General features: G+C 38.5%; 1 protein-coding gene across 1 annotated transcript in view; it reads left to right on the forward strand.

Annotated features, from left to right (window-relative positions):
• Positions 1-303: 303 nt before the first annotated feature.
• LOC123003339 (trophoblast glycoprotein) overlaps positions 304-26163 on the forward strand; it is a 47472-nt gene continuing 21612 nt past the window's right edge. Inside the window, exons 1-2 of the mRNA XM_070217995.1 lie at positions 304-926; positions 11572-11640. The gene's annotated coding sequence lies outside the window, so the exon portion shown is untranslated. The remainder of the gene's footprint in view (positions 927-11571; positions 11641-26163) is intronic.

The following is a 26163-nucleotide window of genomic DNA, read 5'->3' on the forward strand; positions in this document are numbered from 1 at the left end:
ACAAGCACCACGCATAAGTATAACCTTAAAATGAAGCATAATTTCCCATTTAATTATAACATTTTGTAATATCAATTACTTGTACTTTGGGGCTCCATTACCACCCACGCCCCATCGCCTATCGCCCTGCGAACATGTTCAAGTTGCGGGCTCCCATCGAACCTGTTTGGAGCCGGCTGCCATTGTGGGGGCCGCTCTGCCGTCCCTCTGCCGCGTCGCCGCTGGCATTGGCGCTCGGCGTCGCTGCTCGGCTTCAGTTTTCCGTTTTCAGACTTCAGTTTGTTCAGTTTTCAGTTTGTTTATAAACTTTGTGCTGTGCAGATGTGTGCGCGCTTCTGTCGTCTGGGGAAATCGCGCTAGTGCAACGTTACGAACTTCGAACCCAAAGCCAGCCAGCCGCTTGGCGGTCCGTTCTGCCCCGCCCACCGTCCCGTCGCAGCCGCTGCCGTTGCCGCCTTCGCCGCCCAACCACCTCCTACAACCTACACCCACTCTTGAGGAAAATCGAAAAGAAAAGCGCGCGCGCGACAAGTGAAGCGCACAGGTTATTCTATCTGCGCTCGTATGGGTGAAACAGTGAAACAGCAGTGTGTTTATTTGTGTGATTTCTTTTGTTTGCTGGCCAATTGTGGGGCTTAATTGAATGCTTGTCTCATATGGGCCAACAGAACCCACAGGCCAAAAAAAACAACAGCAGCAAAAGCCTACTCGAGTGTTTCGCAACGCCATAAAAAAAGCATATATATTGGAAAAAAGAGGAGAAATACCAAAGCAGTACATATACACGCACATATCGACGAGAAGAGAAGCTAAGCCAGAAATACTATATATATATGTACATATAGCGTACATATAGCATATAAAAACCAGTTTCGAGCCGCCGCAGCAGCAAGCAAAAGCAGCGCAGTCGCAGCGTTTTGGCCGAGGTGAGTTCCTGCATTGGTGTGCGTGTGTATCTGTGTGTCTTTTACCGCCCACATGTCGCGGCTTTCGCTGCCAGCGTCGCAGTCGGCGTCGCAAACTGGCTTTTGTCGTATGTGAAAAGTAACTTTAATTTGATCAGAGAATCAGAGAATCTCCTAACCATCTCCTCCCCCGAAAAAGGCATGAAATAAAAGCCCCAACAACTTGTTGAGGCATTCTTCATTTGGCCAACCAGAACCGGAGACAACTCCAATTGGATTCTAAAGCCCAGAAAATGTAAATCATTTCAAAGAAACAACAAAATACGAATAAACTAAACTAATTTGCACAGTTTTGCTTTTGCCAAACTTTGTCTCTCTATGCTAACAAAAAACGATAAAAAAAAGAGTACGTTTTGAAAGCCGAACTGTTAATACACTTAAGGTTTTCGCAATTTGGATAGATTTTTCCAATAATAATCTATTTTTAAAGAACCTTAATAATTTGTTAAAACGGTTGTAATAAAAAAATTGTGTTTCAAACCCTTTATATCAAAAGACAAATCATCATAATTAATTTTTAAAATTTAGAATAAATCGTAATTGCCAGCATTCCAGAAATATCCACATTGATATCAATGACAAATCTAAACTTATCCCTAAGTTCTATATTTGTCTTGTAATAATTTTATCTTACCCAAATTATAGTTCCCTCAGTTAGGGTATGTAAAAAACTAATTTAGACAAGACGAAGCAACAACAAACTGATAGCAAAGGCAGAACAACAACAAAAGAAACAACGACAGAGCACAAAAAGCTTGGAAAAAGTTTTTAATTGTCAACTTTAAGCCGAAGCCAACTTTGGTGGAATATAGAGAAGAGTTGTTTTTTTGGCAGCGCTTCTTCCTCCTTCACAGACTCTTATTTAGCCCTTTCTATGGGCGGTACTCACTAATTGAAATTTAGTTAACTCGCTTTTGTCACGATTCCCCGTTTCCTGAACTCTCTTTGCTGCCCCTTCTTTAGACTCCTTTTTTGGGAACATGATTTGATTATTGTTCATTTGGGCTTTTGTTCACTGAATTATTTATTCGCCTAATCAATACCTAATCAATAAGGGAAATTCGATGGAATAATGTTGTTGGGAATTTACGAGGCTCGTAATTAACAAGCGGTGTCTTTAGTTTCAATTTAGGTTTAATGTGGAGTAATTTATTTGAGTTAAGTGATTTGTTCTAAAAGTTGGGGGCAATGATTTTCCAGTATAATTTATATTACCCCATAAAGATGTCAGAAGTTAGAAATAAGTTCTTCAGCTTTTTTCTTATCTTCATCACTGTTAGGATATCAGATGCTTCGACTTGTTCGGATAAAGCCATCACCCTTTTACGCACTTACTTAATTATCTTTCAATCCCAGTATTCCGATCTGCCCCAATATTCCCCCGTCGCTCGCGCCTTTTTAATTTGTTTGGCCTGCTTTTGCAGAGTCCTTATGTACTCGTATTTCACAGTTTGCCTCAATTACCGGCTCCTGTCCCCGATCTCCTTGCACTCCTTCTCCACGGAACCCAGCAGCCCATGCATCCACTTTTATATGGAACTTTTGTTTTCGTGCCATTTTTCATATACTTTCGCTAGCTACGCACAAATTAAAAGTTTATGCAGCCAGAGAAAGGGAAAAGGGTGAAGGGAGATGGTATGGGGGTAACTCTATGGAGTCTGTGCATCTGCCACTAGAACTGCGACTAAAACTGCCAACTATCCCTTGCTAGCCAGACTTAATGCGCAACAATATTTTTTCTATCGCACAGCAGCAGGCTAAAACTTTGTCCTTGCCCCCCCAAAATATTCCCCCACCGTGTTCGTCCTACGTCCTCCTATATATATAGATACACCCCACATAGTGCCAACACTTTCACCGGGCAAATATTTGGAATACATTTGCTGGAGTTGCCAGGAGACCGACTTTGGCATAATTTGTATGCAAAAATCTCAAATAATATACATGGGACGACACCCACTCGTATATGTATCTGTATCTGTGTATCCACGCATCTGAGGGATGCGTCCCTGCTGGTGACAGTTTATAATTTCAATCAGTGTCACACTTGTGACAACTTGTTATGTTTTATTGCCCTGGCCAGGAAGGAAGTCCATATCCTTTTCGCCTTTAAACAAATTGAATGGAAATTTATTTCGGTTGGCCATTGTTCTTGATCTGCTTCTCCGCCCCCATTTCCGCCCACTTTAAGTCGCAAAGCCAATGAAAGAAAAACAAAGAATATTTTCTTTAATTATTTCGCATACCGGACACATGTCGAGCAAAGCAAATATTCACAAAAATGGCAAACAAATACATTTTCATTTATGTAGGGATAACTTTCTACTTTCAACTTTTCCAAGATACCAAGAGAGGCAGGGAGGTATGTTACAAGGGAATGGGAATGGTGATTTACTTTCTGTGGTTGAAACAGAGATACCAAAATAGTTCCCTTTGTTTTTGAGATATTTGCTTAGCTTGTGGCATGGTCACGAGTTCTAATTGCACTGCTGTCCGCCTGGAACTGGCCAATTGTGGGTAAAGTTCTGGTCAGGTGGATGCCCTGATTGCCTCGGAGTCGAAACCAGAAACATCTGAGAACTTTAATTAAATTGCCAAAAATGTTCTCCCTTTTTAAACAAACAAGTTTGTAAACCAAAAGAAATTGCAGGAAAATATGCAGCTGGTCAGGAACAATTGAACCTTTTTAACACAAATTAAACGCATCAATGGAAAAAAAATAAAGATAAGATAAGATTTTACAATAAATACCTAGAAAATTACTACAAAACATAGAAACTAACCTATTTATTTTTAATCTTCTGACACCCAAGAATTAATATAATTAAAAGTGATTTGTTGCAATCACTGTAGAGTGGAAAACGCTTGTACAATTTTCCAAGTTTCCTGTCAATCAAAGTCAGTCAAAGGATAAGCGTGCTGCAACTTGATCACAGACTGCAATCTGCAAGTTGCAACTACAGCAGCTAAAAGTTTAGAAGTGGGGGCAGTTACGCAGCTGCTATTGTTATGTTCCTTTGAGAAGACAATTTTCAACTAAATTGCAAGTGCGGCAAATGTGTAGCAACTAAAAAGGGGTAAAGGCAGCACAAGATACAGATACAGACGATTCGCTCCCCTACTGAATGGATGCTGATTTCATGGGGAAAATATTTGCAACGAAAATATACAATATCCCAAATCTCGACGGTGAAGATGAGTCAGACAATGGGAGGCTCCTTTCGCAGACCGAATAAATATTCCATAAAGCTCGGGTCGGAAATTTAATTCAATCGACAGATGAAACCTTTAAGAATCTCGGGCTCGCCCAAATATTTGCATAAAATCACAATTAAAGCGATTGCCGGCTGCCTTTAATTGTTTTGTATCTCTCAGATACATTGTGTAAGCCACGCCGCATACATTATCTTTATCTCTGCCCCGTCTGGCTGGCTGCATTTACCTCCTCCCCTCCCTCTCGTGTGCGTCTGCAAAAAAAAATAAACCAGGCGAAATAAAAAACGTGGAGGCGTCGAAGCGAATTTATGACTCACGGGTTGATTTTTCTCTCCATTTTCCTGGCCGCCGCAGCTGCTGTTGCTGATGTATCTGTATCTTGCAACTGCCACTGCAGCACCGTAATTGTCGCTTACGTGTTAAAGAGGTGAGCTACTAAAGTTCTAGTGGCTACAGGACTTTTCCCTTATTTTCCTTTGCTTTTTTTCCATCTTTGGCTTTGGCACGCCGAAATGTCTCTCTATGCGTTTTTGTCTGAGCCACATTTGCCTTTGAGGCATGCCACAAGTCTGGCAAACCCACCTCACTCCCCCTCTTTAGATCCCCCCTTTAGCCACTCACAGGTGTGTGCGTGAGCCTGTGCATGTGTGGGTGGAACGTGCCACAAGCTGCCAGCTTCAGGAAATTTTCTTTTCTCATTTCTGCCCGTTCTGCTTTCTCCATCATGTATTTATACCTGAAATTTTCTAGGGTAGCAGAGGATTTATGGGTTTATACGACTTTAAAATTTTAAGATAAGATAAGAACAAGTATTATAAAAATAATATAAGTGCAGGAATAAAATACTAAGTAGGGTTTAACAAAATTTTGGTTTAATTAAAGTATTAAATGTTTCTAACGTAGTTTTTAAAATCTGAATTTATTGTGTTGATTTGATCATCATAATTAATATTTATCATTCATAATCACACACTTTTTAAAAAAAACCTTAAGAGAATACTGTACAAAAATTAAAATTCATGGTATTTATTAATTTTTTTATATTTAAATTATATTTTATTTGGGTTTAATGGGTATCTCCTCTGCTTTTACCTCCATTCCCGACATTAAATTTGTTGTTTTTTTCTTTTGGCTGCCTGTCTGCGGCTTATTGTGTGAATTACTGCCGGGCCATTCTCCTTCCGTCGGGGTCTGGAAAAAATGAGAAGTAGGGTTTCTCTGAGGTGGTCTGGGGTGGTGGTCTAAGCTCCTCGGATTACAGCTATCAGCTGCTGCCGCCGCCCTCCCTTTTCCCCTCTCCCTGCAGCGTTTTATTTGGGAGATGGGCGTGGCCGACATCTTGACTTTTGGGGGGTTTTCCAAAGAGGCGGCGGTCTGAAGGACGAGGGGTAAGGTCAATGGCGCCCTATTTGGCATCAAAGGCAAATCCAATGGCCTGTCAAATTTAAATATAATTAGGCATAAATTGTTGCAATTTGTAAAGCAATTTACGGCGGCCACGTTTGAGTGGAAATCTCGGGGGAAAGAGGCCCGCTGGGTGGTGAATTAATTACGGGAAAATGTGCATAAGCAGCGGCTTAAATCTGAGATTTTATTAAGTTCAAGATTACGAGTGTCGGCAATTTAATTCAAATGAAATTACGGATTTTAGGAAAATACCCCGGGATTTTGTAGAGTTAATTGAGAAAAATTCATATTTCATTTATCAGTATTCAATAAATGCATTTTAATACCAGCTGTCAAATGATTTTCCAATTTAGCTTTTAAAGAACCTTGTCGTGTGTCTTGTTCTGAAATTGATTTTAGCTCTTAGAACTAAGAACATGTCCAGTACTTCTTCATTATTCATTTAAGTTCAACATGAACATGGTTGCACTACCTCAGATATTTTTAGTTTTCTCCTCCCAGCTTCCCAGCAGCCTTCAAACTATTTTCGTAAACTGAACTTTTGGCCCCGCTCCAGAAGGCTGCCAGCAGGATGTGGAAGCCCTGTAAATATTTCCATCCACTGTTGGCTGCCTTTAATTGCAATTCGATTTGAGTTTTAAATGAATACAACAACGGCAAAAAGTTGCCATGGAGTATTGATGGAGAGGAATGATGACAGGTCGGAAAAGCATTTTATATGTAGGTTGTGATGAAAATCAATCTCGATGGAAGTTTTATAATAGTTTGATTTTTTGCACCATTTTATGGGAAATTTCTCTCCTTCCGTGAGGGCTGAAGAATGGGTGAAAGTGGGTGGGAAAATTGGCAGTTCGAGAGTACAGGCTACCCGTATATCAACACAAATTGTGGCAATTGATTGCGAGTGGCAAATACAAAGCCCCGGTTCTTGAATGCATTCGCCTTTAGCTGCCATCCCACCTGGTAGTTTACCTCCCCGTATTTCCACCCCCAACCTCCTTTCATTATCCACAGATTTCGCATTGCCGAAGGCGCTCAGAGGAGCAAACAAGACTCCGGCCATAAGTGGGTTTAGTTTAATTTGTGGCCAAATGTGAGCACATTTCGTGCAACTCCATGGGTGGAGGGGCAGCTAATTGAGGGGGGTGGGCCATGCCCAGGCAGGGCAACTATGTAGCAAACAAATGGAAATTATTGAATTCCAAATGCGGGAAACTGGAGATGCTATACGGGGAGGAAGACCATGTTAACAGGGATTATTCACTGAGCCGGCAGAAGAATGCCGAGCATAGGATGATATGCAGGCATGGCAACTGGGAATGGAGCCAAGAAGTGGGAATGAGTAATGGTACATAATTGTAATGGTTTTGTCTTCAGGACAATTCAGAACAAATCTCCAAGTGGATGTTACAAGTTGTAACCAACAAGCGAACGTAATCAGAATCAGAAACTGGAATGTAATGAAGCACCTATTTGTAAATGAGAAAACAAAGATAATTTGGTTTGAAATTTGTAAATAACAAATCAATGCAATTATACAATATTGTTTATTTCCAACACAACAATAAACTCAGCTTTTTAAAATTCCAACTTTAATTTCTTACTAACCTAATGTGTTCTCATTTATTGAATTAAAAGGTATAAAATATTTGCTCTTTATTTAAAGGAAGCACTTCAAAAGTGTGACTTAAAAATTTAAGTCTATCCTTGAATATTTCATGATTTCTGTAAGCTTGACAAATGCCACTTGGCCTTTTAACCCCGACTATTGGCTGCAAAAGAGCAACTTATATAAGTCAAAGTCCCCCCAAAATGCCCCCCAAAATACACCGGGTAATAGCAAACATATTTGAGATGTGAAGTGCTCGGCATTGATTACATTCAATTGGAATGGAAACCGAAAACTTGAACGATTTATTTGCCTTAACATTGCAGGTCACGCCCAGTGCACTAACATCCCCGAAAGTAGGAAGGAAAAGCCGGCAAAAGTCAATGGGAAAATGTTGGTGGCTCGTTAAAAAAATTGGAAATTTTCTGATTTATTTGCGCAGCGAGCGCGAAATGAAAAATTGCGTAAGCAGTGGAATTACTTTTGAGCAGAGAGAGAGGAAGAGGGGGGTTAGGGGGTGGGAAGCCATCATTAGTAGATTGGGAGGGGAGAAAGGGGGGAGGGGTGTGCCAGCCAAGTATTTGCACAAATCTAATGAGTATTGGCTGAGGAGCAAAGGATTTCCGTTTTATTATTTTATTTTTTGCCCATTTTCCACTTCTGAGATGACTTTGGGTAAAATGTTTGCAATTTCATGCGCTGGGAAAAACAAACCAGGGAAAAAAGGCTCCCCTTCCAGATAAGAAAGTCGAGCACTTGTCTATGGTCATATCTCGTAGTACCTCCCCCCCTCCCTTGGGGCAGCCATTGCACTCGGGGGGAGTTCTCCACCCACACATATGTGCTTAGGCGGGGGCGTGGCATTGTCTGGCAGCTGCTGCCCAAAAATGCCAAGCACCAGGACCTCGGTTATGAGCTTTTTCCTTGTCGTCCTTGTCTTCGTGGTCTCTTGGTTACTTTATTTGTTTGCAGCTACACTTTCGCCAAGGAGTACTTGAACTATTTGGCCAAGGGGAATGAATCTACTGAGCAAGGACTTCAACTTCTTTGGTTAATACTGGGGAATCCTTTAATATTGACTAGCCTTTTCGGTCTCGAATAAATTACCTTTGGGAACCTCTACCTGTGTGAAATCATTTGATTAATATCGTTTAAATATAAGACAAAATAATAAAACTAAAAAATAATTACATATTTAACTAAACGTGTGGGGAAACATTTACCAAATTTGATCATAATTAAGTTGGTTGATCTTTGATTTCAAAATAATATAGTTATTATATAGTTTCTTTTAAATAAATACAAATAATTAAATAGTAGTGGGTATTAATCCAAAATGAAATTAATCCGAAATGAATTGAAATTTAAAAAAGGATATCAAAGGCTTAGTGTATCATAGCCACAGACTTTCGGTTAGTTGCTTAGTCATTCCTTGAGGGTATTACGAATTCGCTGGGAATTTTGTTTATGTTTTGCTTTGTTAACCATTTTTGGGTGCTTTTACTGTAGTTTCTGTTGTTCTGTTCCATGGCCATTGGCTCCATTATTTTGGCCTGTCTGCCCTCGGGCCAGGACGAAAATATGGGGCCACGGAAGGAGGTTTGGGGGGTATGGGGATTGGGGGATGGGGTTTCGGGAAAGAAACTTTATTCCGGGACTGAGGAGCATAGTGGTTTGTTCGGCTGCGGTTGGTTTTGCTCTGGCGGGAGCCTCGTATTTTATTATCTATATATGTTCGCTCGTGAGCCTGGCAATACATTCAAGATTCGCATTTCGTTTTTATCGCATTTCTTTGCCTCATCTGGCTCGCTGCATTATGTTCGCCTGATTAATTTTTGAGTCGCTTTTCGGATAGGAGCCGAGCTCTTTTGGGCAGGCAGGAGAACCCAGGATATGGTTACTTTCCCACGCATTCACTCCTCTGGAACCCTTTTCCTTTTTTGGCCATCTCCTTAATTGCAGATTTTTGCCTTAAATGTTGCGGTTATTATGTGCTGTGCGCCGTTGTTTGTTGTTGTTTGTCTTGGTTTGTTGGTGTTCTGGTTTGTTGGCTGCGCTTATTAATTGTGTAATTTAGTTTTGGGTGTTGCCTGTTTGCCTGCTTGCCGCATTCGTGATAGCCAGGCCAATTACGGCTGGCAGGAGGCCAAAAGTTGTGGCAACTTAGTGGAGAGTTTACTTCTCAGTTTTGTAGCTTCCATGAAAATAGTGATAAAGATTAAGCGGTTAACCGGCGTAAATTGATAGTAAAGAAGTTTAGGGGACAATGAATTGTTAGCTTTAAAAGTAAAGTTAAACTTACCAAATTTTCCCTTCTTTAAATTAAACAATCTCAACGCCCTTTACAGTCCACTCTAAATGTTTTCCTCATTACATAATGTTCCTGCTATCGGCATCCCTCAGAATGTTTACCCTCTTCAGTTTGCCACTCAAGGGCACAAACCTCAAACACTCGGATCGTTTACACTCCCCTCCGTGTTTGCTGTCCCCATTTGGTTGGCAAAATTATTGAATTTTTCGCCTAATTTACTGCGTTTACTTCTTTTTATATTCATAAGGCGAATACTTTATGTGCTCGCCAACGTTGCGTATACGTAACGTAATTTATGAAGCACAATCTTGAAGGAGGAGAAGGGCACCTCGGTGTGCTATAAAACTTTGCCCAGCAAGTCAGCAATCTCTGGAGCGAGAAGTTCATTCTTCCCTCCAGATTTGAGTTCGACTTTTCCGTCGCTTAGGGGGCAGCTCTTCAATTTGTTTGTCGTTGTTGTCGCGTCTTAAATTGAATTCGGGCGGAAAACTTCTTCCACTTCCATCTCCTCTGGCTGATGACAAGTTTGTATCACCATCACCCTACCTACAATGTATGTTTGTGTTTGTTTTGCCTGGCTTTGGGAGTTTTAATTTAGTAATATCGATAAGGCAGTACCTACAAGTTGTCAGGAGTGTTACATAAACGAGTTTCTGTTGCTGATGCAGGGCAAACACTTTGCTTATTAAGTGCCTCTGCACTTTGTTCGCCTTCCAGACAGAACTAAAAAAAAAAGAGAGTAAAGAAGTGGCAAAAAACGAGGAGAAAACGTTAAAACCAATTCTCATTCCCATGCCGGGCATAAGGCACGCACTCGTCAGGCTGCAGGCTTTGGGTATAAAAAAATATACGAGAACTGAAAAACCCGAAACTTGTTTAACAGCATTTTTCCCTGTCTGCTCCGCTCCCGTTCCGCTGCTCCTCTTCCCCTCCTCCCACACCATCCTCGAAAAGGAGGCGGACCTGAACCATAGATGGACTGGACATTGCCCTGTTATACAAAGGAGGTGATCAATCGATCGTTAGATGGCATTGGATCGTTTATAAAAAGGGAGATGAAGAGAGGAGAAATAAAGGTAGTGATTATCGATCTCTTGAAAAGGTTTTCAAGTCCAATAAAATCTTAGTAGCTCTAATAAAAATGATATTTACGTGGTTCTCAGCTTTTATAGATTATAAATAAATTTTAAATAATTTGTATATTTTTTATGACACCATCTTCCCATCTCGTATACCCTAACGTATACCCTGCTTGAAACCCGCATATTAAAAAGCCAAAAAAGGGAGCGAAAAAAAACGAGTTGGGTATCAAGACAAATGCGTACAACAACAAGACGATAACATGGCACATAACAAGCCCATATGAGTTATAAAGCGCAGCTTATAGAACTCCGTAGACACCCCTGCCAATGCATCCCCCGCCCCCTTGAAAGTCCTCGCGAAACCCCGCAAACCAAATAAACGCATTGTGTTTCGGTATTTTTTCGAGATCTCTTTCTCTTTCTGTTTTTGTTTCGCTTTCTGTTTTATTTCAGCTGGGTTTCTGTTTGCTGATGTTTTCGCATCTGCAGCCGATGCGTCGTATAAATGCATATTGGTGTCGTCGTCGCCGCTGTCCCGCATTTGCCGTCTCATTCGCTCACTGTCGCCCTCCCGCTTGCACTTGCACTTCCATTTCCACTAGCCAAATACGGCGAAATGGCCAACAGGAATAACAATAGCAACAATGAAGAACGAGACCTGAGAACGGAGATCTGGGCTTATGGGTTTTTCATGTAGTTGGTGATTTTTCGCCGGAAAGCAACAACATGAAAATGTGAAAACAAAAGCATTACGAATTAAAAGTTTACGACCCCCTTTAGCCGAAACCAAAGTTTTATGTTATTATATGGCATAAGAGTTGTGTAATGGGATTTTTACTGATTTGCTGATTGACAATGTCATCGAGAGTGGATTGGATCAACTGCGTTAAAGCTTCCTTGATTCTGCGATTCGCTATATTATATTTATTGACTGATGTATACGTTCTTTGTAATAAAAACCAATATTCTTTCTACTTTTAGCTCTCATGGACTCGTATTCCACTGTATAAACTTAATTGGCTCGAACACACCAATTACATTTAATAAAAGGTAAGCAGAATACATTATTTTTAATTTTTCTTTCTTTTTATTAAGTCTTTACCGATTAAGGGTATCCTTGTAAGCGTTTACATTAAAACCCTTTATTACTCCTCTGTAAGCCAAAGGAAAACAACCCCTTCGTCATGTCAGCTGTCAACATTGACGTCCATTTTGCATTTTCATTTCCGTTTCCCTTCCATAGTTGGTTTACTCGCCTTTTTTCGAGTGTCATTTCAGGAGAATTGTTGGCCGAGAAGAGGGAGCGGAAAATAAATATAAACATAATTTTTAATTGCACCCAGTGGGAGAGTAAAGTTGCCAAAAAGACGCACTCAGGGAAAAAATCAAGTATTTCGTGCTTGAATCTAGCATTTTGAGTGTCAAAAGTGAGCCAAGCAACGAAAATCTGATCTTGAGAACATAATACTGCTTTCAAGAACAAATTTTCAAGACAGAAAATACTTGATTTTAGAACGATTTAAAAACGCTGATATCTAAAATTAAGAATGAATTATTCTGAAATCTAGACATATTTGTACTTGAAATAATTAAGTGCAGGCTTGAATTAAGAACGTATAGTTCTTAATCTTAGTAAGATATATTCTAGAAGTAATATTATAAGTACTGAATTCAAGAATATTAAAATGTTATATTATGCCCCATTAATTCTTACAACAAATCAAAAAAGTTCTTGAAACAAGATATATTAAAATTTCAAAATCGTTTATATTTTTTGTATTTATTGTTTTGGTATATTTTTTAAAAAAATTTTTATAAACCTTGTATATGTATTTAAGTATAACATACGATTGTGTTTATTGTTTATTGTATGAGTGCAAAGGAAAAGTAATAAGTTCACTAATGTTAACAGTACTAACGTTGTCGGATGGATAGCCTATCTCGTAGGAATAAAAGTGTTTGTCTAAGCTTTAAATCAATTTGATTAGAACTAACAAAACTTAAAATTTGAAATAATTTTACATTAGGGTTTTGGTTGGCTCTCCTGCGCGTCCAATATTGTGGCCTTCCGCGTTAATTTTCCATTCACATTCCTGAGGGAAGAGAACAGCGTTCAGCAATGTGACGATTATGAAGTCCTGGGCATCTGCAGTATTGGAATAGTGAATTAGAATTAGAATTAGAATTAGGAATAGTAGAGGAGTTTCTTCGTATAGCTTTGCCTTTTTGAGTTTCATTAAGGACTTCAATCTTTTACTTCAAAATTTAAAATATTTACTAAAATTATATTTACACATATAAAGTCATTCACGTACCTCAGAATTCCTCCATAGGTAGAGTTTTTGTCTAAACTCCTTGCGCAGACCTAATGGCGCAACTGCTTTTTTGATTCCGTCGTCGTACATGTATTGCTTGTGCCGCTAAAATTATGCACAAAAATATTTTAATTTATGTAGATAAGTAAAGTAAAAGAAAAGAATAATTTGTTGGCTATAAGCACGCTAAACTCATTAAAAACAATTTTCGTAAGATTATGAGATATTAGCTAATAACTGTTTTTGGCAATTAATATTAAAAACTGTTTTTCTAAGGAATTTAGCGTATGTCAGTGTGATCCGCATATTTAGTTGATATCGACATACATACATATGTACATATCGACAAAAAGTTTAAAAAAAGCGCAAATTTACCCGGTATTACTTTCAATGCAAATGCATACATTTAAATGTACATACATACATATTTAAATACACACATACTTGTGTACATCTATGAGAGACTGCAGGTGTCGGTACAGAAATAATCATCAATTATAATAATTCCGATTATAATCGGAAATTTCTAATGAAAGTAATACCACGAATATTGACCGATTTTTTAAACTCTGTTCCGATATGTACATTTGTGTATATACATACATTTTATTAGAATACATTTCTTACATATGTATGTACATACATATGTGCCCTACCGCCGCAACGCCGGCTTTTAAATCATTCACTCATTTTTAAACTTTTGTATCATTAAACTTGAAACATATTTTAAATTTATTTATTTTATATTTGAAGGAAAAGGAAGTTAATAACAATAATGTGAATGCCGGCGTTGTGGCGCCAGGGCACACACATATGTACATATATACGGAACTGCACGCGTCTGCTTGAATAGGAAAACATACATACATATGTACATTTTAGAAAAAAACGCGCACTTTGCTTACCTTTGAGATACGTGTAAACTTCTTCTATTTCCAACTTTTTCAACAGTTCGTGAAGATCATCATTACAGTCTTCTTCACTCATTTTACCGATCGCGATAAATTTATTTTGTTATTTAACTTAAAAACTTCACTTTTCTTCATTTAACACGTTGCAACCGAACATTCGAGTAAGTCTTAGAGTGACCGTCCGAATTATTTATAAAAAACCGAAAAATGAGAAAAATTCCTAAAGCTACGGTTAGACGGTCACACTATGTAAACAAAATTATCAAAGGGGGCCAAGAAAGTATTTATATTTCGATTTTAATTTATTGAATGGGTTTTAATTGAATGGCATAGTAGAATGGGATAGTAGCAATAATTTTATTATTTGAATTTCTGTACACATTTCAAGTTTTTAGTAATTTCTTACCTTGCAAATACATAATTGGCAAAATAAATAAAATAATAATAATTATAAAAATTAATAATGTTGTTTAGTAGTATTTTCCGTTATTACCTTTACTTTATTTATTTAACGAGAACTTCTGTTACATAACACGCATATATGGCAATCACTTCTGAACTGGAATTAAGTTTGATTCAGTCTCAAAGTAAATACTTTTAAACTCAATTTAAGTATTTTTGTATTGAGTTTGAGAATATTTGTGCTTGATTGGCATTTAAGCTTGAATCGTGCTCAATTCAAGAACTTTCAGTACGAAACGTTCTTAAAATTTTAAGTATGAAATCGTTCTTAAATCAAGACTGATTTTGCTTGTTTCCAGCACGGTGTTTTTTTCTGAGTGCGGTTAGATGTTTGTTAGCTGAACTCCCTTCGCCCATCTTTTTCACCCTCATTTTGCCAGGGGAACAATTAATTCGAATGCAGACTGGGGAAATTTTGCGTTTGCATGGATTTTCATGGAAACTCCGTAGAAAACGAAGCGATTATGCGGAGAATTTCATGAATTCTTATACCACCGAATGAAAATGTATTATTATATTTTTTCCTCTTCGGTTCCTTTCCTTATAAAGTTTTCTTTTTTAATGGGAATAATAATACAACTTTTGGGGGTCTGGGCTACGCATAAACCCCTTATTATAACTTCGGACCACTGACAGCTGCTACCGAGTTTGACATTTGTATTTTACCGTTACAAGCTTGCGGTTGCCGCTAGGGTTGCCACTCATTAGTAGCAAACAAAATGGTTTGAAGGTTGCAAAAGGCTGTTATAAAAGCGAATGCTCACTTTGAACCTATTTAAATTTTAAATGTGCCACCGCAAGATGCCACACTCCCTCCCTCTGAAAAAAGCCCCCATTTTGCATAGCTAAGTGTTGAAAAGTTTTCGCTGAGACTGTGCCGAGATTGGTACACAATGAAAAGTGATTACACACTCGCCGTTTCGCTCTCCCCTCTTTGGGCCTCGTTAAAGTAATAAAAAATAAACTTTGGCAATTAATTTAATTTATGCGGTATTTAATGTGCACACAATGCACGCGGCACGCCTCTAAGCAAATATTGGCCAAGAGCCCAGTTCAATTTAAGAGAAAAGGAAACTAACGAATTTTCAGGTCGGGTAGGGAATATTCGGTTTTATTGTTACTAAAATTTGAGGAACGAGCAATACGCTCGTATAAGATGTGTGCGGTTGGAACCTTGCCTCATCATCGTCCTCATCACCATTTTGTGGTTAATGACTTGGGATTCATATCTTTATTAGAGTGTGAGGATATAACCACAAAAGGGTTTCAGAACGTGCTTACAAAGACAATCAAGATTACGGATTCATTACACTAGATGGCTAGAAACTGGAACGAAAGTAGAAGGAATACTCTTAGTAATTCCAACTTGTGGTTTTTTTTATGACGATGAATCTTTTGTCCCTTTTTATTAAAGTAACCGATATTATATTTTTCTGAAAGCCATTGATTTTTAATTAATAAAGTAATAAAGTCAAACATCAAATGAATGTACAGTTATTTTTATGACTCCTTTGAATTCTCTTCGCTCTATTGATTTCTCAATAATTACTCACTCGGAAATGTAGCCAAATTTGTATTAACTTCTCGTTTTTTTGCCATGCTGTCAACACATTTAATTTGTGATTCCCCCAACGCGTAGCTGTCCTTTGCCTTTATATTTCTCCTCGCTTTTCATACATTTTCCTTTAAGAAACGTGACTTCGGATTTGCTACCAAAAAAATATAAAAATAAAGAACTTTTTATCTCCGTCTCCTTTATTCCTTTCTTTTTTTAATTTTATGAAGCAATGTTCATGTCTCTGCCGAAATATTTCATGACAAGGATTATTACGCAGGCGATATATGCGTGATAGGAAGCCAGGGAGGGAGCACCGACATTAATCATTGCTCAACTTTATAATTTTGTCAGGGCTTACCCGACCCTATCCTTCCCTCCCCCTCCCATCCACATCCGTATTTTCCACTCTGTATGCAACTACAATTTTTCATACAAAATGATGTCATTAAACAAAGAACAGAAACGAACCGACGACAATAATGAGCCGGAGCTGTGAGCCGAGTCTGGGGATTGGCAAGGGAACTGTTGGGGGAGTGGAGGGCATGGAAAGGCAGGAAAATCGTGCGACTAAATCCCAAAACAATTTATATGAACCAACCGAAAGAGAGAGTCAGAGATGAAGAAAAGAGACAGTCAACGAGTGAGAAAGTGAAAAGTGACATAAACGCGGTAATACGAGGGAGAGCCCACATAATGAAGCGAACGCGACTTGTTAGTCGCTCTTGGAGTTCGCTGGATAAAGCCCAGCCTGCTCTACAGTCCCCGATCCGCTCCTGGTTCTTTTCCTCGTTTTACTCCCTTTTCTATTCCCTTGCCTAGTCCCCTGCCCCAAGAACCATGCTGCAGTTCCCTTTTGGATCCCGACGAGGGTGGCCTCAAGAACAATTTATAACATGGAGAATATATAGAAAAGTATTTAGATTTTGTAGTGTAGTTGTTGTCCAAAATTGAGAAAAAGGTTTAATTAAATTACGATTAAAGAACGCTATTTTCCGTCTTAAAAAATCTTTGTTTTTAGTGAACGAAGGAAGAATAAGGTCCAAATACGGAATATCATAACTCGTCGAGCTTGAAATTTAATTCGTAATCGATTTAAAACTAAAACTTTTTATTTGGTCAAAAATTGGTCAAAAAATAATTAACAAAAAGTTTCCGGAAAATTAGTTAATGTTGCTAGTTGCTCAAAACAGGAGTTCTTTTAGCTGTTGGGCTTGATTTGACCGAATTACGATTGAAAAACCACAACAAAAATCTTCAAAGTGCATATCTGAATATTACGTATACGTATTTAAATTTTATGTGTACCAAAAGACATCCATTAATTTTTCATAGATAGATTTTGTTGCATAAATAAATTAAAATTAAATAATCTCCTTAAACCATATCCAAGCAACCCCAATTAATTTAAAATGTATTTCTCGGAATATCCTCCGTATTGTAGACTGAAACCTCTTAAACCACCCACTCGTTAGCAACATCGGCAGCCCGTGGAACTTGGCTCATGGCCTCGTGGCCCATTCAGCTGCGGCCCAGGCCAAAAAGTTTGGCCAAAACGGATGCGTCAAGTTGAATGGCTATAAAAGCGTTGAATGATGTTGCGATGATGATGGCAAGGGGTGGCAGTACCCAGTAACCAGTTCCAAAGCGGTTTCATGGCAATAGAGGGTGGCGGGGCGTTGGGGAGTTGGAGAAAGGGAGGAAGAGCATTACGTATGCAAGTCGGCTACGCAAACCAAACACAGACACAGGAACGCACACACAAACGCACTTACTCACCTCTGAAAGCCTCGCCTCCCCCTGTCACCTCCTGCCACCCCCTACCACCACCCACTGCTATAAACCCCCACCTCAACCCAACAGCCCCTTGGCTCGACAAACATTTAGTCAGATTCTGATTTAGCGGCGGCAGCCGAATGACGACGAATTTTGAATACGAATTTCATTATACGCAGCACTCAATTATTCAGTAATCAAGCTAGGTCAAAAACGGGGCGAAGAGGACGTGATTAAGTCCAATGGTTCTACACAGAAAAAGAAAAGGATTTTTAATTAAAATACTCCTGTAAATATTAAATTCCCTGATATATCCAAAAATACCCTTCCTTATGAAAGCAAAAGAAAAACCAAAACCTTTTGTTAAAAAAAAATCCTCTAAGTAAAAAAAAACCTCCTCGTGATATTATCAATATCTCAAAAAATTATCTACATTCCTTATAAGCTATTTAAAAAGTTATTTTAGAAATGTGAATATTTATTTCCTTTAATAAAATAAGTGATTCATAAAGAACAATATTTAATTTATAGTAATAAATGGCCCTTGTATAAAATTACCTTTAAAATAATTGTTTTCAGTGCACCCCTTCCGCTTCTGTTGTTTTGGCTGTTGTTCGTCTGGGCCCTATTTTAACAAATTCACTGCAGTTTTATACAGTTACACGCCCTTTAAAACCAGACGGCTCTTCTCTACCCAACCAACAGCTAATTAACATGGTCCAAATCGGTCGGGGCAAAAAAAGGGGGCTTGGCTTAGGGGGCTGTTGAGTACAAAAAGCTGGCTCACAAATTGCCAATTGGTTTGAATTTTCGATGAAGTTACTCTTGTTGTTTTTTGTTATTGTTGTTTCCTTTGAACAATGCGACTTCATCAAGCACCCCGACCCCCTACCCCCTGCTCATCCCCCACCAATGTTAGTTGGCAGTTAGTCGCTGCTGGCTGCTGGTAATTATAATTATGCATGTGTAAATTCATTAATTATGCAGGCCAAAGTTCGCTTGGAGGGAAATTTTCCGCAGATGGCAAAAGGAAGGGAAATGGTAGCGGCGGAAGTTGGTGGCTAAAGCCGAGTGGTTTTATGTCATCCAGTTGGTGATGAATTGTAGTTGATTTGCCCTCCGTCGATGTGGGGGAATTGGATGTCAAGTGCTGAGCGAAAGTCAAGAAAAATGTTTGGGATGTATACAATCAATGATGTCGTTTTTAGGTTTTAGTATTTCAAAGAGATTGATGGGAAACAATTCATTTTGGATAATCTAAAACATGATCAAGCGATAGAAATTATAATAAATTGCTCATTACTTTTTGGCATTTATATGTGGTTCAGTATGAATTCCATTAATATTTTGAAAAAGCCAATAAAAAATATCACCTAAATCCAAAAAAAAATTCAAACAAATGTTTTTTTAAATAATGAGAAACTAAATTACCTACGACAATATTTTCTTTAAAATTTCCCAAGACTATTTCTCCATTCACATTTATAAATTTATGCATTTTCTTTGCCTTCAAATTTCTTCCAGGCAATTTCCTTTTTGACCCGGACTTCTCTATCATCCCCTAGCCCCTAGTCCAATTTCCATTCCATTTCATTTGCAAGTTTGCATATTTAAGCCCAAACTAATTTCAGGAGTCACTGCTAACTGAAAAGAAGTTGTCAACTTTTTGGCTGCCACCACAGGTATGAGAAAAAGCACCAGGAGCTGGAAAGTCCAGAGCCTCCAGAGCTCCCAGTTTTCCTTTCTGGGCTTTTCTTTTTGGCCTGCTTCTTTATGCTGTTTTCCCTCATCTTGCCTCTCTGTTCTTTCTCGGCTTTTTGGGTTGACACATTGCCTTGTCGGCTGTCAGTTGGCCGAGTTTTCCCGCAACAGAAATAATATATAAGCAGAATGCTTAAATAAGCTCAAGCCAGACAAGGGAGCAAGCGAGACGGGGGATAAAGAGGGATGGCGACAACAGTAAAAGCAAATTTGCAACCCCTCTCATTTCTTCCTGTTTTCCATCCAACAAGAGTGACGAATGACATTGGTAATTGGTGCTAAAAATTGTCAAATTGCAAGCGGAAAAGTCAGTCCTCTTCGCAATTCCCAAGCTATATTTTCCGTAGTTTTAAAGCTTTAAAACTAGTTCGGAATATGTACATAAATATATGTATTTCAGCATTTGCATGTATTTTTGCAAAAATTTATATATAATGTTAACACTAGTGTGCAAAAAGTAGTTTAAATGTCGTCTGTGGCTGAACTACATCTGTGTTAAATGCATTTAATTGTTTGTTTTTTGCGTATACCCTCTGTAAAGTGGAGAGCAATTTAATTGCGGCATATGTATGAGCTAGCGAAGGTTGTGCTACCTGCAAAATACCTGATTACATCACCGGATGTCATCGGTCTGCAGTTATTTCACAAAGAGAATTCGAAAAGCGCCCGATGAATGATTAAGTTGGGTATTGAAATATCATGACTTTACCGCAGGCAGGCAGAAATAAAGCTTTTTTGCTTGTTAAGTGGTAATTGCAGTGTCATGAAGAAAATACCTTTACCTTTATTCAATTTTACACATGTATTTTATATTTATGGTGTGGTTTTTCTTGCATTGAATGTGCATTCTTTGACAAAATAAAGGGTAAAAACTAGTCCAGAAGTCTACACATTGAAACCCTTTTTGCTTTGTTTATTATGCCGCCTGTTGATTAGCGCTACTTTCTGCCTCCGTTTGCCCTTCTGGCTCGCGCTTTATTTGCATTTCATTTATATGTTTGAAATGCTATTCTATGAACTCTCAATGATGCCAACAATGAAAAAAATCTGTAGTAATGAAATTAAATATACATATATGGCATACAAATAAAAATACAAAAAAATCTAGAGTGGGCACAACAGCACAAATGAGCGAAGAAGAACAATACCGCAGGGGCGTAGTTTTAAATTACAATTTCCGCAAAGCCGCAAAACTTTTTTCCTATCTCGATTTGGGTTTGTTATGTGTTGATTTTCATGGTTTTTAACTTTAAATGCCATTGAGGTGGAGGGTGGCTTGAGAATGGGGCAGGTGAAAGGGGGTGGTGAAACCACTGCGGTCAGCTAAATGGCCACCAAAAAAAGTGGGTGATAGCCAAAGAGAGCACAAAATAAAATTATACGGCAAACAGGCAAAAAGAGGAGCTAGGAATAAACAAGAAAAAATTCGAAATTGAATTGTTCCGTATTATATATTCAGGCAAATAGGGGAGACCACCGGGGCAGCGGGCCGAACGGATGGGTATTCCAGCAATTCAGTTTGCATTTCGGTCCGAGCTCTGCGGATCGATGCGAGCTGGCATAAAAAATAATTGAAATGGAAGCGAAAATTGACAGGACGAAAAGTGAATGACAATGCCATTAATGGTAGGGGACTCGATTTGATTGAAGCATTTGCCTACATCTCGCCACGGGATACTTGTTTGCTTAGTTAATTAAACGTATTCAATCCGCTCCATTTACTGAAAAAAGGATTACAAATTTCCTTCTATATGAAAAATGTTTCATGATGGTTAATGGTACACACTTTAATTTATTGTGCTTATTTTCTAAAATAGTTTTCGAAACTTTCTAATGGTTTTCCATGATCTTTATGGCTGCCCTAGTTGTACTAGAAATAAACTGAAAATAGGTCAGTTCTTTAAAATATTTTCTCCGGTGATTTTATCGGGTGATTAAGAAGGTAATAAATAAGAAAGGCCCAAATCTTCCCTATTCTCATACTCATTATTTCCAACAATCTTAAAATTTGTCAGCACATAATGTGCAATCAAAATGTTTCATCTTATCCCACGCTAAATTGTGATGTTTAATCTCCGGCTCATCTTACACAGAGAGAATATTGTTATATTTTACTAAAGTGATTTAAAATAAATTGTTTTTTAGAAAAGAAAATGTTTTATAGTCTGAGAAGACATACACAGACATGTGTTTACCATGTACCTCACCGTCCTTCCCTCACCTGGATTAATATCACGACTAAGCATCAAAGTGCAACAACAACAATACCTTTAGCGATGGAGCAACGACAGCAACGTAATGACCCCAAAAGCGATTCTATTAATAGCAACCGCAAAGCACAGCTAACCGTAAATTATGTTCTTTAGTCCCTACGATATATGTACGAAATGTAAACCCCTCCATCCGCCCCGTTTTCCTCTTCCCTTTTATCTGTGACAGGCGCAACATACGCCCACTTAAATGGTTAGACAAGAAAACCGGAGCCCCCCGCTGTTGTAAAGCAATTTCTTGTATCGGCCTTTCTTTTCCATTTTTCTAGCATTTTATCATGCCTCTCCCTCTGGCCCACGCACCGGGATCCAAAGCTATATATGCGTCGCCGTGGATTGGTGTGTGTGTCACCAAATGTCATTGACACGATTTGCTTTATGCTGCAGCTCGCTCCTCGCAACACAACCGCACAAAAGCGAAGCAGCAACAGCCACAACAACACAAACAGCGGGGATGCACTGAAAATAATAATTACCTACCAGTAACTTTTTGAAAAACCACTGAAAGTCTAAGGAAGACCGAAGGAACACCAAAATGGTTTAAGCTAGAACAAATTGGGAATTATAAGACCGTTGAAGAGAATTACTCAAATTACTTGCCTCAAAGATGAATTTATGGAAGCCACTTTGTTTATTTGTATTATTTATAGTAATTTTCTCTTCATAAAAGTTAAAAAATAGTTGAAAGATCTTTAAAAATTGTACATTTTTTTTATTTAAACATACATGTTTGTCTTGCAGTGCAGATGCATGTGCAGCAACGTTTACTTGGTGTTTATGTGTTCGTGCTGTGGAGCCACCTCAGCATTTTTCCACTGTCTGACTTTGTTTGTCTTGTCTTATTTCCACCTCTGCATTTCACTCGCCCCTTTCATTTCTGCGCCCCTTTCACTCCCCGTCCGAAAGCCCACGAGTAAACGAGACAGAGATAATAGCGCAGAAGGAGAGGGAAGACAGCTAGCAACTAGATTGTTATCAGTTTTCAAAAAAGGCGCCGACTCTTCGTACGAAATTCTTGTTGCTGCCAGCTTTGAAAAATTATTGAACCAAATTCTGGGCCAGCGATGCATGTGAAAAGCGGAAAGAGACAGCCTTCAAAAAAGTAAAAGAGAGGGGGCGAGATGGAAGAAACAGGTGCAAGTTCGGTTGCATAATGCGAATTTAGAGCGAATTGCCAATGGGCCTCATTAAAATGTCGCCATCAATCAGTCAGCCAGTCATTCGTTCACCCATTCATTCACTCATTCATCCATCCAACCGAACGATTCGCATCAGCTGAGCACATTAAAAATGCATTAAAGCCAAATGTTTGATTTACATTTTGCGGCGCTCATTAGCAGATTATAACACTCTGCCATATGTTAAATGTTACGTTTGTATGCACTTGTGCATGTTTACGGGCTTAAACTCAGTTCAAATGTGTAAATACACATTTAAGTAATTTTAAATTCCATATCATTTTGATTTATAATATAGCAGTGAGCAACGAAATCAATCAGAATACCCGTTTATTATAATTGAATTCTTTGGCTTGCGCGCTGCCGAGCGGTTAATGTGCTATAATTAACTGATTAAATCGAATTAATAATTTTGCACTTGCCATATATGTATTAAATGAGAGATTTTATTCTGAAACTTTTATCAGAACGATAAGAGCTTTGCAAAGTACTTTTGTCTTGTGTTTTTTCAAAACTTTTATTAAATATTTTTTGATAAACAATATAACTTAATAAATATTTTATAGTTTAGATAAAACCACAATAATTTCCATTGGTTTCCCAGCAAATTCCTTGTTGCTTTTAATATTTATTTTGTTGAAGTGCAAAAATATTTGATTAAAATTCCCAAATTTAAACAGAAATTTAATATAAACAAGTGGCTGCTATATGTTTACAAACAATCTGCGTTTATGTTGCATCCTTAGCATTGAATGGATAACAGTTAAAATTTAGTTGTCCGGCTGCCGCTTTTCCGGGGGGAGACTAACCCCTTCCGACCCCCCTATTCAGTGCATATCGCATGCCGCATAAATTTATTAGAAAGAATGTTCTGCCAACTGTCAAAATGCCCGACAATCTTCCGCCCGCCGCTCCCCTTCTAATCCGCTCGTGTGCAGTTTATTTGAGGAACGTGAAATGTTTTGGTCTCCACTTTGTGTTAGACGGCCACATAGACCAACTCTCATTCTCGTACCCACTCCGATCCGCATTTCCATAACCATTCCCACTATATAAATATATGTGAGCATGCATATGGATGATTCTCTATGCAGGCACTCGGAAAAACAAGTTTGAGTATTGTCAATATTTAATGGAAATCTACCAAATGTGTCTGGAAGCCTTTAAGCCGTAAAACTATTGCTTTCAGCTCTTCATAGGCAATTATTTTGGTATTTAAAATAATCCACTCGAAAGAAAAATTATTTGAAATATGGTTTTCAAAATATAGTATTTCCTTTTGAAAAGAAACAAAATTAAAGTATCCTCCAGAGAACTCAAAGTCCAGAGAAAGTAATGCTAAAAAAACATTAAACCTTTCTTCTATAAATTACAAAAATTACAATAGGCGCATAATTATTTTTCCGAGTGGTTTCATATATGTAGATGTGTATGTACATATATTTGTCGGAGCCGGAGCTTGCATGTTTACTCATGTATTTGCATTTCGTGTGACATAAATCACGCACCCGACACGCCGCCCAAGGCACAAAGCACAGACCATGAAAGGGTGAGAAGGGGGGTATGCAAAGTGAGGAAGGTAGGGAGGTTGCAAGGTGAAGGGGCAAGTCGGAGAGACAGTGGAAAAAGGGAGGCGGCGAAGGGTAAACGTGGGCGACACCTTCAGGGCGACATCCATGAAGCACAATCCAGCTGAGGGATGAGCCGCCCAACTCCCCCTTTTTCTCCGACTCGATTTCGCCTTGCCAGCGGCAGCGGAAATGTCGCGCTGCATTTTTCAATGAGTGCGTTGATTATTCTCGACTCCCAGCCTCCTCCACTTTACCGCCCACTTTACCTCCTCAGGCCATCTTCTTCGACGTCAATATCACAAGGAGAAAACGTCAAAAAAGGAAGGAAAACATAAAGGTTCAAAAAAGAAAAGCTTCAGATGGAAAAAGCATCGCGACAAGGCATAAGAAATTAATTAAGCTTCAGCATTACGTTAGCATTGGGCACGATTTGAATGCTCTGAACTTAAATGGATGCTAGAAAGATTGGATTGTTTATTAAACTAATTTGATCCATTTAATAAATAAGTAATAATGACTAAAAATAAAGATTAATTTTTTTAATGGATAATTTTGTCTTTAACTTTTTGAGTCACCAAAATAATTAAATTGTTTTAAATTATTTTAAAAATATTTAAATTACTTTTATAAAGTCACTTTTCATACCTTTTCTCATTTACTTTAAATTTAAGCAAAACTCGCTTTGAAAAAGGGTATTTCAAGTCTTAAGATCAAGATAAAAATGCATTCTTCAAAGCCCTTTGGATATTACTTGAGGTTTTCCTTACCAATCCGCATGAACTTTATTAATTTTACATTTTATTTTCCTCTTTCCACTTTTGTGGTCATTTTCCCTTTGGCTTTTGGCATTTTCTCATTGCCATTTACCAGAAATGAAGGATTTTGCATTTGGCTCGTTTAATTTTCGATTGCCTGATTGAATAACGTGAAAGTAATAAGTCAATGCCCCACAAAGGTATTGAAAGGAATTCGACTGCAGGCGGACTTAAGTTGCTGCAATTAGCCGGACATTACTGTACGGAAATCCATTTAGGCATTAGCCCACAGCCGAGAATCCTTCCAAAGAGCTTTAAGTGGATCTTCCTCCGGCAAATCGTTTGATGAGCAATTTCATGCAGATCCGACTCCATTAAGTCGTCGACTACCTTCACTCGGCCTCCAGGCAGGTGAAATTTAATTACACCACATCCCAATTGAAATGCCTGCGACAGGGATCAAGGCAGAGGTAAAGACGGAGGCAAATATGGAGGCAGAGATGGCCTGTCGGTTCCATTCCTCGTCCCCCGTTCCATTTGCATTGATTTGGCCCTGGGCCTGTCGCCACTCAAAGTGTCGGATGGCACACAAACCGCACGCAGGCCGCCTTGATCAAGGTTTACGTAGGCTGGTGTACTAATATGTACATTAGGGTGGCCCCTATGTGGGTGCAAGGAGTTTAATATTAAAGGTTACGTTATGAAAGAAAATTGTAATTGCTAAAGAGATGCTAAATTTTACTTGAACAGTCCGAAAATAGATTTTATTTAGTCTGATGCTTTAATGCGTAAATTAGGGTGGTCCCATTCTCATAATTTTATGAAAAGTTGATGTGAAATAAATCAAAAAAAGTAAAATAACTGAAGAGATGGTCAACTCCTCTTAAGGTCCAAAAGTTTTCTAATTTTAGATAGAAGGCACATCACCCTAATGCTCATGCATATGGATATCTACCCAACGCGAGTCAGTGGCTTCTTTTATGGAACACTTGAGCGGCAAATCAAATCATCGCTTAACC

This window comes from Drosophila takahashii, chromosome 3R, assembly GCF_030179915.1.
Source record: "Drosophila takahashii strain IR98-3 E-12201 chromosome 3R, DtakHiC1v2, whole genome shotgun sequence".
NCBI classification, from domain to species: domain Eukaryota; kingdom Metazoa; phylum Arthropoda; class Insecta; order Diptera; family Drosophilidae; genus Drosophila; species Drosophila takahashii.